The sequence below is a fragment of the Hypomesus nipponensis genome, chromosome 8 (assembly GCF_054491055.1).
Source record: "Hypomesus nipponensis isolate SF chromosome 8, ASM5449105v1, whole genome shotgun sequence".
Classification (NCBI taxonomy): Eukaryota; Metazoa; Chordata; class Actinopteri; order Osmeriformes; family Osmeridae; genus Hypomesus; species Hypomesus nipponensis.
In genome coordinates this window covers 15,485,332-15,498,482 of record NC_140368.1, presented here as the reverse complement: position 1 = coordinate 15,498,482, position 13,151 = coordinate 15,485,332, and the positions used below count along the sequence as shown (strand labels likewise).

Sequence of the window (13,151 nt, the reverse complement as noted above, 5' to 3'; positions counted from 1 at the left end):
ACGTCATTAGTAGCCTACATCCGGGTAGTGTCTATGGGAACCAGTTGATTCAGGAGAAGCCAAATCAAAATGTTACCTGAAGGCCAACGTAGTTAACAAATACGTAATCAGTTGGCAAACTTTTCAGAGCTGGTATAGCTCGCGGTGTAAATCATTCGATTTTAGTGTGTAGGCCTACGTCTTTTTGCTCTAGTGCCATCGAATCCCACTTCATGCGACCCTGCAAATGTTTTATTTTTTCTCCATTTATTTTGTTGCGAATGGTAGTCTAATGTAGTGCGCACGTAGCCCAAAGGCCTACTTTAATGTTTGCCGCAGCAAATATGAGATCCGCCAGTAATATGTTTGTGAATTTGTGACGAATCTGGTGATAGAGGCAGACTGATAAGTGCGCGCACAGCTGTGGAACCAGTTAAACCAGTTGGGACGTAACACCGGCCCTGAGAACGAGTATTCTTGGTTAAGGTTGGTGCCTGGAAATGCTTATGAAGCAAACTACGTGTCGGAAGAATTTCAAACTTGGGACAATGGGGATCAAAGCGATGGAATCGCTCGTTCAGAGCAAAAAATACAGAGACTACGTAAAGGATGGAAATGAGCACCCGCCACCAGCCAAATGCAGGTGATTTTGTGTTGTGGCGGGTAAACTGGCTTCACCTACTGACCACTGTGGCGGGTAAATACAATTATTACACGGCTGTTCTTAATGCTGTACTCCCCCATTCACTTGAATGGGGCTTCCCAACGTTGACCGTTGCTATGTATTACTGACCGCTGTCAAGAGAAGTGGCTTTTTGCTTCGGATTCACGTCTATCGTAACACTCCGCAAGTAGTCTGGTAACTTTTCAACCCCAGCATACTCCGTTGCTTAGCGACGTCAGCTGATTTGAAGTCTAAAATGTTCAACGTCATGAAGTTCAACGTCTTTGGTGAACAATTTCTCTGCTGACCACTACGAATGGTAACATATAAATTGTAAAAAGACACTGTTCAGTTATTTTTTTGGCAAGTAGCCGTGTAATAATGTAATGTATAATGTATCGAATGCCGTTGTCATTATCGGGAAAATAAGCCCCTTCAGAGCGAAGCTACACCCCTCTGCTTCGCGTCGGGGTGCTGTTCGCCCTGTCCTGGAAGAAGAACGCTCAGGAAAGCACCTCTGAAACTTCAGAATCTGATTCTGATGAGCAGAAGTAAATTGTACTGGGAGTTGAGAGGATGGGTGGAGGAATGTTAGTTTGTTGTTTATTCTGCCCTACTCATTTAATGAAATGTATATCAGTTTGTGGTTTGTGTATGTATAAGAGAGCAAGAGAAAGTATGTTTCTTTGAGACTTGAAACTGCTTAAGTATTGTATCTTGTAGTATTAATTTTCACATTACACATTGTCGGTTAAAAACAAGAAAGTGGCTGGTAAAAACATTGAGTGGCTGGTAGATTTTGAAATCCACCAGCCACAGTGGTCGGTTGACACAATTTTTTTTATTTCCATCCCTGATGTCAACGCTACAATGCTGGATATTACGATAGGAAATCCACATTTATTCAATGTTCTTAAACTCAACCGATTATTGTCATTTTACTATACTGTTCATTTTGAACCGACATCAGTGTGTATTTGGAAAGATAGCTGCGTATTTCCACTTTTGATTTGTATTTCCATTGTAAGTTTGGTCTTAAATTTTCATTTAGAAGTGCTATTAAAAGGTCTTAAAAAGTATTATATTTAACTTGTTTATACCTGTAGACACCGTTTAACTTCTTGTACTCACTGTGAATTATATTACTGTTGCTTGCTTTCCTACAGGTTCACTCTCTCACTTTTGGGTTCATTTTGTTTAATTTGTTTAAACACCTGCTCTTACGTTTCTTTCTATTGGCACTTATTTGCTTTTCACAATGTGTGCTTCATGTTTTGGTTACCCGCAATGTTTTTGGGGGTTGCTATCTCGTTGTTTATGATCCTTGACCTATTGTTAAGCTCTCTGTAGTGACCATCCAATCCTGCCGTAGTATTCGCTTCTGGGTGCGGGGGATCCAGTTTGAGTCGCTGTACAGAACCATTGTCCAGACTGAAGTGCATTCGTATGAGGTGTTCCCGTTTATTAAATATAAAAGCGGTAAAAACAGTATGACCTCCCGTCACCCTAGCCTCCCGTCAAATGGTGCCTGTGACCCTATATAACCCAGCCACCACAAACCACACCCAAATGAAACAAGCCCCATTAACCCCATAAGTGCACAATAATGGCTCCTACACACCGGCCCCAGTTCACCCAACACTAAAATAGGAGCCCTTAGTGTGCAGCCCCCTGCATCTTCTAATCTACTTTTCTTCTTAACCCTTGTGCTGCCTTCGGGTCACATGACCAAAAGGTTCATAACGAACCATCGTTGTGTTTACCTAATTTTACCCAATACAAAAGCAAATAAAAATAATTTTCTTTTAACCTTCGCAATGTGAGGGGTCTGAGACAGCCCAACGGTTAAAAGAAAATGCTTCACTTTATTTTTGAATGCGGTAAAGTTGTCGCAAACGAAGGTGGGTCATAATGACTGATGGGTCACAATGACCCGAGGAGAACACAATGGTTAAAACAGATTTTTGCAGGAGGAATATCTTAGAGATGGGTCTTTGCAGCTGACCGGACTTAGTCTTCAGTTGTAAAGCCCTCACTAGTCCATCTTTATCCGGGTAAGTGTTTGTAATTCTTCATAGGATCCAGGAACCGTAGGAGCAGTGTGATCCATCACCACCACAATGTCAACAGTGATATAGTTTCTTTGAGGTTTGGACCACTTCTGCCTTTCCTGTAGCAGAGTGTGGTTTGGGGTAAGAGCCTCTTAAGTCATTCACATCCTCTGAAACCTTTGTGATGGAGCGGTCGTATAGTCTCGAGGATCCATGGTGGATGCTGTTTTCCTCCTCTGTGAGGTCAGCATGTTCAGTTGTGCTACGGAGGTTGCCCTCGGCATTCTTCTCCTGGTGCTCTGCAATCTGTCTCTCGTACTCTGCCATGGCCTCGTGGTCCATCTCCAGTTCCTGAGAGCATTGCTTCTGTCGGTTTAGCTTGGCCCTGAGGCTGGTAAGCTTAGTGTCAAACGCCTGGGCCAGGGCCAGGGCCTATGCCTCCTCCTTCCAGCGCCGATAGCTCTTCTGCTGGGCAGCAAGCAGGCGGGTCAGGTCAGTGCCGGACATCAGACTGCTCTCCTCCACCTCCCGGACCCGCTCGTCCAGACCCTGCTCCTTCATCAAGTACTCCTGCTCCATCTGGGACACCTCCTGCTTGGCCCATCTCTGGGCCTGCAGGCTGCTCTTCCGCAGCTCGTCCATCTCCCAGCGCAGCTGGAGGCTCTCCTGCTGCAGCTGCAAACACTCCTCGCTCACGCCAGCGCAGTCCTCCCGCACTACGGCCAACACCGTGTGCAGCCTGCGCACCTCCTCCTGGCCCCGTGGCACCTCCTCGCCATACTCCATCTTCTTCAGCTTGTTCAGGGTGATGTTCACGTCATCCTTCATCCTCTCAGCGTTCAGACACCTCTGGAGCAGGGCATCCATCTTCCTGTACTCGGGCTGTCCGCGGCCCTCCTTGTAAACCTTCTCTAGCTCCTCCTCCACTGCTCTCCTCTCTCTGGGCAACCGTTCGATCTGAGACTCCTTGTCGGCGCTCTCCAGCTTTAGTGCCTCGTACCTCTCCTCCTCCAGGACGGCGCAGCGGCCCTTCAGCCGCCCCCCCTGGCTCTCCCACGCCCCTTGTTCTCTGAGCAGGGCCTTAGTTCCCTGGGAGGACGCCTTCAACCTGGCTTCCAACGGGCCCAGGGCTGTCTGAAGCTGCTGCAGCCCCCGGTCTGAGGCCTCCACGGCATCGGCATCCCTTCTCTGCATCTGGTCCTGTGCATTCTGCATTAGCTTGGTCATCTCCTCCACTTTGGCTGTAGCTGTCCGCAGATTAGCCTTTGTCTGCCTGAGCTGGATGCGTAACTCCTCCATCTCTGTGCCGTGCTCCGTCACAGTCTTCACAAACTTCTTGTCCTCAATTGACATCCCATGCTCCTTCCAGTGCCTTCACATTGAACTCTTGGTTATAGTGAGATACCAACAGCTCCTCCGATTTTACAATTGATATCCTGTTTGCGTGAACAGCTGGGCAGCTTCTCTGACCACCATCTCCACTTCTCAAGGGTCCATTTATGGCCCAGCCCAACAGGGTCCTAACAGCATAGGGTCAATTGTCTTTGCTATTAATAATTTCCCATGGCTCCATTAGCTTTGGCGCATTCGTGCCAATCAAAAGCTCCACATCAGTGTCCAACTCAGGGATCTTAACGTCTTTGAAATATTCCCATTTCTCGATGTCTCGCTGACGGGGAACGTTATTTGAGATGGGTATTGGAGTCTTGTGTATACGCCTTCGGCAGTTCTACAAAGTTCTCTCTTCGCAGCTAAGAGATCTCCAGTCCTGTGACACAATGGCTCGGCACCAGCTTCTCCTGGCCCATAGTGCGCAGCAGAATGTCGGTCTTTGTACCCCTCATGTTCAGCTGGTTCATGAGTGCGCTGGTGATGAAGGTAGCTGTACTCCCAGGATCTAAGAAGGCTTAAGTATGCAACACCTTGCCTCATTTCTTAGACTTTACTTGGACAGGCACGATGGAGTGAGTACATTCCTGGTCTCCAGCCCCAGTACCAGCATCAGCCTGGTGAAACACAAGTGCACTGCTCATTGGAGTTCCGGGTGATCTTGCGGGCTGCCCTCTGCTCTCTGAATGCAGAATAGTGGGATGCTTTAGATGGCATTTGTCACAGATGAGCTGACTCCTACGTTCTCTCATGTGACCAACGTTTAGGCAGCCAAAACATACTCCCTTTACCTTAAGGAGTTCGATCTTCTCCACATGAGAAATCCTGGTGAGTTTTGGACACATAAGGATGGAGTTAGACTGTTCACAAATGAGACAAGCCTCTGTAGGAGGACTCCTGGATGCTGTGAACTGCAAACTCGCTGCAGGTGGTGGGGCTGTGGCACTGTCCGTAGCTGTGATAGATGTAGCAAAGCTCCCTTTAATGTCACTCTTGGATTGGACTTTGTCCTTGTATGTTCCCTTTATGGCAGGACTTGAACTGCTGTCAGAGATGTCTCCAAATAGAGGATGATCAACAGTCAACCAGATCCATAAAAGTAGCTCTAAGTAGCCTAGCCGTTCCTGTATGTCACAAGCTGTAGATCTCCATCTTTCATGCAGCTTGTAGGGCCACTTCATGATCACTTGCCTCATATGAGATTGTACATTCAGCTCCTCCATGTACTGCATTTTTGACATGGCGTTGCAGCATCCTCTTAAGAACAGAGCAAATTCCTCCAGTGCATGAGTATCCTCAGATTTTATGACTTTTAATGTTCCATTAAAAGTTATTTTCCCTTTTGATAGCCCTGTTGTGATGCCATATGCGTACAGCTCCTAACCAATTCCCTTGGTGGCCCCCTGGTGTATTGTTCCAAGAAATACAAGCAATCCAGATAACTGCTTGTTCTCTTCTCCACACAGAAAAAAAAGGCAAAGATGCAGCTAACTGCTGCTGTACAAGCATTGACGTGATTTCATTTTGTTTTTGCATAATAGTGCAGATGGCATTATTTGGTGCAGTTGGGGCTTGTAGGGTAGTGAACTGTTGTGATGGTGCACTAAACTCCTCATATTGTGAAGTTGTGGGATGATCAGAGACAGGTGGATTAAACATGGCATTTACAGACTGAGGCTTTAAAGTAGACAATTCAAGCTCCATTTTTAAATCATATTAGAGAATGGCATCTCTTTGTGATTTGCTGTTCTATTGTATTTTCTCCTGTGTGAATGACTTGACATGGCTGCGTATTTTAGGCCATGCACCTAGCACAAGTGCTGGGGGCACTGCTGAGCTCAGCTGAGCAGTAACGTTTACAGTGCGTTCACACTGCAGACTTTTTTACCGCTCTGCACCGCCGGCCTTCCCACAGTGCACCACGCTTGGGGGCGTGTCAGACAGATTAATTCAGAGCAGTAGTTCTCTTAAATCACTGTTGTAGTTTGTATAATGTCATGGCAAATGTGCAGACAAAATACAACTTTTACACACATTAAGCAAAAGTCCAATACGCATTCTGGATCTGACATGATCTTATCTACAGCACACAATAGGTCCCGTTTATTAAATATAAAAGCGGTAAAAACAGTATGACCTCCCTTCACCCTAGCCTACCGTCAAATGGTGTCTGTGACCTTATATAACCCAGCCACCACAAACCACACCCAAATGAAACCACAAACCACACCAAAATTAAACAAGCCCCATTAACCCCATAGGTGCACAATAATGGCTCCGACACTCTCTCTTGGAAGTCGGAGTTTATCCAAGTTTGGATAAAAGTGTCTGCTCAATGATAATGTCATGTAAATGTTCTCTCCCAACGTTCTGTGTCTCTCCCAATGTTATGTGTCTCTCCCAACGTTCTGTGTGTCTCCCAACGTTATGTGTCTCTCCCAACATTCCGTGTGTCTCCCAACATTCTGTATTCTTTCTTGTTGTTCTGTGTTCTCTTCCAACATTCTGTGTTCTAAACAAACATTCTGTGTTCTCTCCCAACATTGTGAGTTCTCCTCAAACTAAAGTGGAGTGACTCATCAACATTATCAATGTAATCTATTATGGAAATACATAAATTTGCTTAATGTGCATCAGTACCCTGCCACGAAGTAATCAAAACATGTATTCCTCCGGAGAACAAGCAACACTTGCCCACGATCATCTAAAGATGCATACATAGCAACAACGTTTAGAGAACGGTCATTATCAGGTCATTAACCCCACCAACCTTCAACTCGTCTTGTTCATCAGCAATACATTTAACAAATTCCTGTAAAATATGTCCCCCCCATCATGAGATTACAGATTTGTCCACCAAGATTCAAACTAAATAGTTCCTGCATAGTTACTGTTTCTTTTTGAAATTGATGTCCAGTGTTTCATCCAGGCATTTGATAAGGGTTTATTATAATTTATTTTTTGTAGTTAAATTAATAGACTAATCAGAAAACGGAGGCTGCAGCCCTACCACTAATGTTCAGTGCTCTCTCCCTACGTTCTGTGTTCTCTCCTGTTTTTATTTAGTTTTACACACTTAAAACTAGGGTTGGGTATCGTTTGAATTTGATTGATTGTGATTCTGATTATCGCTTCCGGACCTTATCGGTTCCTCATTTTGATTCCAAAAAGGTAAAAAAAGGAGGATGAATATTTAGCCAACCAAAGATATTTATTCTGAACATTCAGAATGACCAGCAAAGGGAGCAAAATGCCACAATCAATATTTCTCTTTCTGTTGGCAAAATATACTCCCCAAAAGTAAAGCCAAAACATCTCAATCCTCCCCTGGTGGCTGACTGCAAAATAGGTAATAAGTCCCGCCCCCTCCATGAGCCAACCCCCCAAAGATGGTTTCTTTCATTTTTAAGAAGCAGGGCCGGCCCAAGGCATAAGCAAACTAAGCGGCTGCTTTGGGCCCCCATGACCACCAGGGGGCCCCCAAGAGCACTTTAAGTTACAGCTTAATTTTTAAATTATATTATGTTAATGGTAATTATACAAATTTGCAATAAACTCAATATTATGTTTACCAGCTGGCAAGGAAGTTAATAGCCTACTACTACTGTTTTAATCAATTATCTTGGGGGCCTGCCTTTGTCAGCACTCATACAGCAACAACGTTGTCAAACAGAAAAGATCAGTCGGCAATCGCAATCTCACGGCAAAAAGCAATGTCACACAAAAAGACATATTCCTCCGGTGCAGAGAAAAGAAAAGAGGAAGAGAAAAAACAGCAAGATCAAGGTATGTTTGCATGATTAATTCGTTTTTAACCATAAACATTTACTGTCTAGAGATACATGCGTCAAACAAGCCTTCAATGTTAGCTAGAGCTAGCTAGCTATCATTTTAGTGTAACACTTAGACTAGCTATGTAACAAAATATAACAATAGCTAGATCCCCCCTCGTTAAAATTGGCATTTCTTTTGCTAGTATGCATTCACCAAGGTGGATATACCTAGGCAAATGCATACAAGCTAAATACATGTCAAAATACATTTTGATTGCCATTGAACTTTGCTATAAGGTAGGTTTGCTTACTAGGCTACGTTGTGAGCTAACGTGCCCTTACAAAAAAGAAGTATATTAAAGTATACTATAAGTATACTAAAATATGGATAGTACACTTTTAGTTCACTTTTGATATACTTTTAAGAAGTATGCTTAGAAAATAGTTTACTTTTAATATACTTTTAAGTATGCTTTGAAAATAGTTCACTTTTGAAAGAAGTATACTAAGAAAAAAATTCACTTTTGATATACTTTTAAGAGGTATGCTTAGAAACAGAAAATGGTATACATTTCTTCTGGAGTAGGATGTACGTTTTCTATTATTATACAGCAAAAACAGTCAAAATACTGTTTAAGTACATTACAGGTTACATTTTTTAGATCCAACTCATTCAAATAATTCATGTCTATGAAAATGTATTATGCATTGCACATTGAATCATTTTTTGTTACTGAAGCTGTAATCTTAATTACTGCCAAAACATTCTGAATCCCTATACTCTTATACTAATAATTATCAATTGGATTATCAATGCAAAAAAAACGAAAAAGCTACTTGAGAATTTGAAGGTTATACTGTCAAACTGACTGAAGAACGAAATAACAATGTAAAATATTGAAGTTAGTGTGGCTCATTGGCTAGTCAATTCCCATGATGCAAGGTGGTAAATAGTGTTAAAATTTGCTGATAAGTTTGCCGTTTGTTCGAAATACAAATGTAACTTCATGAATTTTGTTTTTTAAATGTGTCTGTATTGTGCCTATATACTCGGTACTCAAGGACACAACCATCAGGATGCAACTCGACAACTTGTATTATACTTCATTTCACACGTGTATCATAACATCATATCAGTGCGCCATCACCTGGCCATAGCCGGCCACTACATCTCCCCCTTTTAGATGAATGTGTAACTGCTTTGTTAGAACCTCAAGATGACAAAGTGTATTCAACCATATGGCTACTTTCCCGTTTCCTAACTTATCTTATAATTTTTGGAGTTCACTCAAATCCTTATTAAAACTTAAAAGCCTAAACTGAGAAACTAACAGAAGAAATTATACTGAGCTATTTTATGGATTACTCACTAGATGCATTAAATCAGAACATAGAGTTTCGACTAAACATTTAACTTTTTAAACTGAACATTTTGACTTCTTTTGTTTTAACGTATTTTCTGTCCTCCGTAGTGTGTAGGTATGTTTAGTGTTCAAAGGTCCAGTCTTTCAGGGAGTCTCCCTGACCTAGTCATTGACATGTCACCTGATGTTGGGGGCACTGGTACTTCCCTGAGGTGTGACCGGTTGCGTCGCAGTCGTCCTCCATCCGGGGTCTCCACCTTGTATGAGCGTGGTGTAGGTGCAAGGCCCACAACTGTCCCTCTGGTGCGTGTAGGTCTGATCCACACCTGCTGTTTTTGTGTTAAGACACCTCCTAGTCTATACGAAGAGGCATCCGCTGACACCATGGTTTCATGGTTTGGGCTGTATTGGGCTAACACCGTCTCTGACCCTAGTTCTTTCTTAGTGTCCACGAATGCTTTCTGTTGGGGTGCTCCCCATGTCCAGCTGTTCTCTGTCTTCAACAGATCGCGGATGGGCTTTGTCATGTCGGGCAGGCGTGGTGAGAATTTCCCTACAAAGTTCACCATGCCCATGAAACGGCGAACATCTGCCACATCCTTCGGCTCAGGCATGTCACAGATCGCCTTTATCTTATCCGGGTCTGCTCTGATGCCCTGGGAGTTTATGACATGGCCCAGAAAACAGACTTCCGTCAGTGCGAACTGGTATTTTTCATTCAGAGTGAGCCCAGACTCTCTGAATTTCTGTAGCACCCTGTGCAGCCTATCGTCGTGTTCTGCCTGGTCCTTTCCTAGGATGAGGACATCATCAGCATGACATAGCACTCCGTCAATGCCATCAATCAGCTGGGAAATCCTCTTTTGAAAGTGCTCAGGGGCCAATGATATACCAAAAGGTAACCTCTTGAAGTAATATCGGCCCTCTGGTGTGATGAACGTGGTCAACAGCATTGAGTCTTGATGGAGCGGTACTTGCCAAAAGCCTGACGTTGCATCAAGCTTTGTGAAGACTCCTTCCAGCTTGGCCAGCGTCTCGTACACTGCCGGTAAGATGTGTCTCTCTCTGATGATGCTCTCGTTCAAATGGGTTAAATCTACACAAATGCGTAGTTTCCCCGATGTTTTCACATTAGGGACCATGCCTGCGCACCATTCAGATGGTTCTTCAGCACAGGCTATGACCTCCATTTTCTCCATCCGGTCTAGTTCCTCTTTAACTTTGGCCCGGAGTGGGATGGCTACACGTCGTGGGGCACAGAGGGCATAGGGTGGTGCATTGTCTTTCAGCTTAATTTTATATTCACCTTTAAGTTTACCTAGCCCTGTAAAGACATCTGCGTAGGTTGAGCGGAAGTGTGTCTCTGCATCGTCTATGCTATGGAGCTGAGGAATCATCTGCAGTCTGCGAATGGCTGGCAGGCCCAATAAGGGTGTGGTCAGGTCTTTCACAAGGAACACCTCCTCCTCAATCTTCCTGTCGCCTCTCTGAATGACAGAATGCACTTGCCCTTTGACATCCAGAGGTTGACTGGCAGGGCCCAGCAGGGGTGTGCGTGTCACTGTGTAGCTGCCATATTTCTCTTGCGTGTATTCTGTTTCCGGGATAGCAGTCACAGATGCCCCCGTGTCCACTTTAAAGCACATTGGGCCACCATTTATGGTAAGCATTTCAGTCCATATAGACGACTGTGGATAGTCAACAGCTCCCAAATAAGCCGCCCTATAATCCTCCTCAATGGATTCTAGGTTTTGAGCTGATCTGCACACAGATGCAAAGTGTCTGCTCTTTTGACATTTTCTACAGTCAGCATCTTTTGCTGGGCATTCAGTCCATGCATGTGTAGGGGTTTTGCCACACTTCCCACACTGCTTTGTGCTGGTAGAGGCAGGCTGAAAACGGCTTACATGTTGAGCAGAATTTTTCATATAAGCCTGTCTATTGCTGTTGTAAGACACTGCATCTATTTGCTCTGGCGAATCGGCTGACCGGAGAACAATTTGCTGCTTTTTCACCTCTTCGTGCTGCTTCACTTGAACTATGGCTGTAGCTAAATCCAATTTTGGGTTGAGCTGCATCTTTTCAGACAATTTGGCATCACGTATCCCGACCACAATCCTGTCTCGGATCAGCTCTTCACGCAAGACGCCATATTTGAAATGCTCAGCTAGCTTATGCACTGCTGTGATAAAGTTCTCTGCAGATTCGCCCTAACCCTAACTTCCTGACTTTGTTTATTAAACTTGGCTCGTTCGAAAATTATATAATGCACTCCTACAAAATGTCCATCAAAAGCATTTTTTACCTCGTCATAGTCATTTTGTTTATCCTCAGCCAACTGCAATGAGCTCAGGATGTCGTCAGCTTTATCACCCATTGTGTAAATGAGAGAATTCACCTGGTAAGCTTTGTCTTTTTCTTTCAATCCAAAGCAAGCCTGAAGCGTTTGAATCTTTTAATCCATGCGGGCCACGAGCTTGGCTCGAAGTCGAAGGGTCCCGGTGGTGGGATGGTAAAAGCGTGAGCCATGCTGTGTGCTAGTAGCTTACCGCTAGCTTGATATTAGCTTTCACCGTCAAACTGTCTCTCGAGCTCCACACGTCTCCGCCTTCACTCTCCACACTGTTAAACTAATCCAACTAGTTGTCTGTACCTCTAGACTTTGTCTGTCGTGGGTTATAAGCTTCTGACACCATGTATTGTGCCTATATACTCGGTACTCAAGGACACAACCATCAGGATGCAACTCAACAACTTTTATTATACTTAATCTCACACGTGTATCATAACATCATATCAGTGCGCCATCACCTGGCCATAGCCGGCCACTACAGTGTCTGCTTAGAATGTAGTGTTTTGTTGCGTGGTAATTGTCCTTGTTGTGCTGGTTTACCATTGTAACCATGAGTTAAATGATTATTACGTTTAATCAGAAGAGCTGGATTCGTGGAAAATATTTGCCTGTGCAGTTGGTAGCTTCTTTCAGAATCTGCAGTCTAACCATGGGATGCAATATCTGAGGTGTCTGAGGGGCCCCTAAACATTATAATTTATTAGTATTTCATTGTAAAATTTAATTGATTAAGTTTACTTCTTGAGGTACTTACATTAATTGAAAGTGTACTTGAAAGTATTGCAAAGTATACTTTGAGGCTCTTTAGGTATGGAGCTAGAAAGCTGACAAAAGTATCTGAATTTGAATATGAAAGATCTGAAATATTTGTGTGTCGAATTTCATAAAACTGAAATATTTTGCTGTTGAATATATAATATCTGAATTATTTGTATGCCGAATTTAATAAAACTTAATTATTTTGATCCAAAAATACAAATTTCTAAAATTCAGATTGCAGGAATTCAGATTCTTGAAATTCAGATTGCTGAAATTCAGATTCTTGAAATTAAGATTGCGGAAATTCAGATTCAGATTTTGTCTGAACAAGGCTAAAGGTGAAACAGCGTGCTTTCACAGGAAAAAGTAGACGATTTCAGAACAACCAAACTTTACCTCAGAACAAACTGAGTTGCTAGTTGGAGGAATACCCAGATCACGCATACGCATCTGGGATAGCACACATACGTCCCAATGTGTAGAAGATACGTCGGCAAGATCTGGTATGGAGATAGTTGGCATGTGATCGAAACTGACTTCCAGACGACGTGTGGACGATGAATCCAATCACACCCGGCCGCACTACAGATATATCCTGTTAACCATTGATAACTCCTTATATCTATGCTGTTAAATACTATGTCCGATCTCTCAGACAGCAAATATTTCACTATCCATAACCGATAACTGAAATGTCACTTAGGAAATGAACAAAGCATATAGGCTGAACATTGACTTTGATAGGAATTAGGAGACAATGAAAAATATGCTTGACCATCCAAAATTGGCTATTAGCAATACAGTAGCTAGCTAGCGTGA

The 13,151-nt window shown here is 43.4% G+C and overlaps 1 protein-coding gene and 1 pseudogene across 10 annotated transcripts in view; both read right to left on the bottom strand.

Annotated features, from left to right (window-relative positions):
* The window catches only part of LOC146275296 (uncharacterized), a 52,296-nt gene that overhangs the window by 26,492 nt on the left and 12,653 nt on the right, over positions 1 to 13,151 (bottom strand). The gene's annotated exons all lie outside the window — the stretch shown is intronic.
* LOC146275297 (sodium channel and clathrin linker 1 pseudogene) lies at positions 2,081 to 5,515 on the bottom strand (annotated as a pseudogene).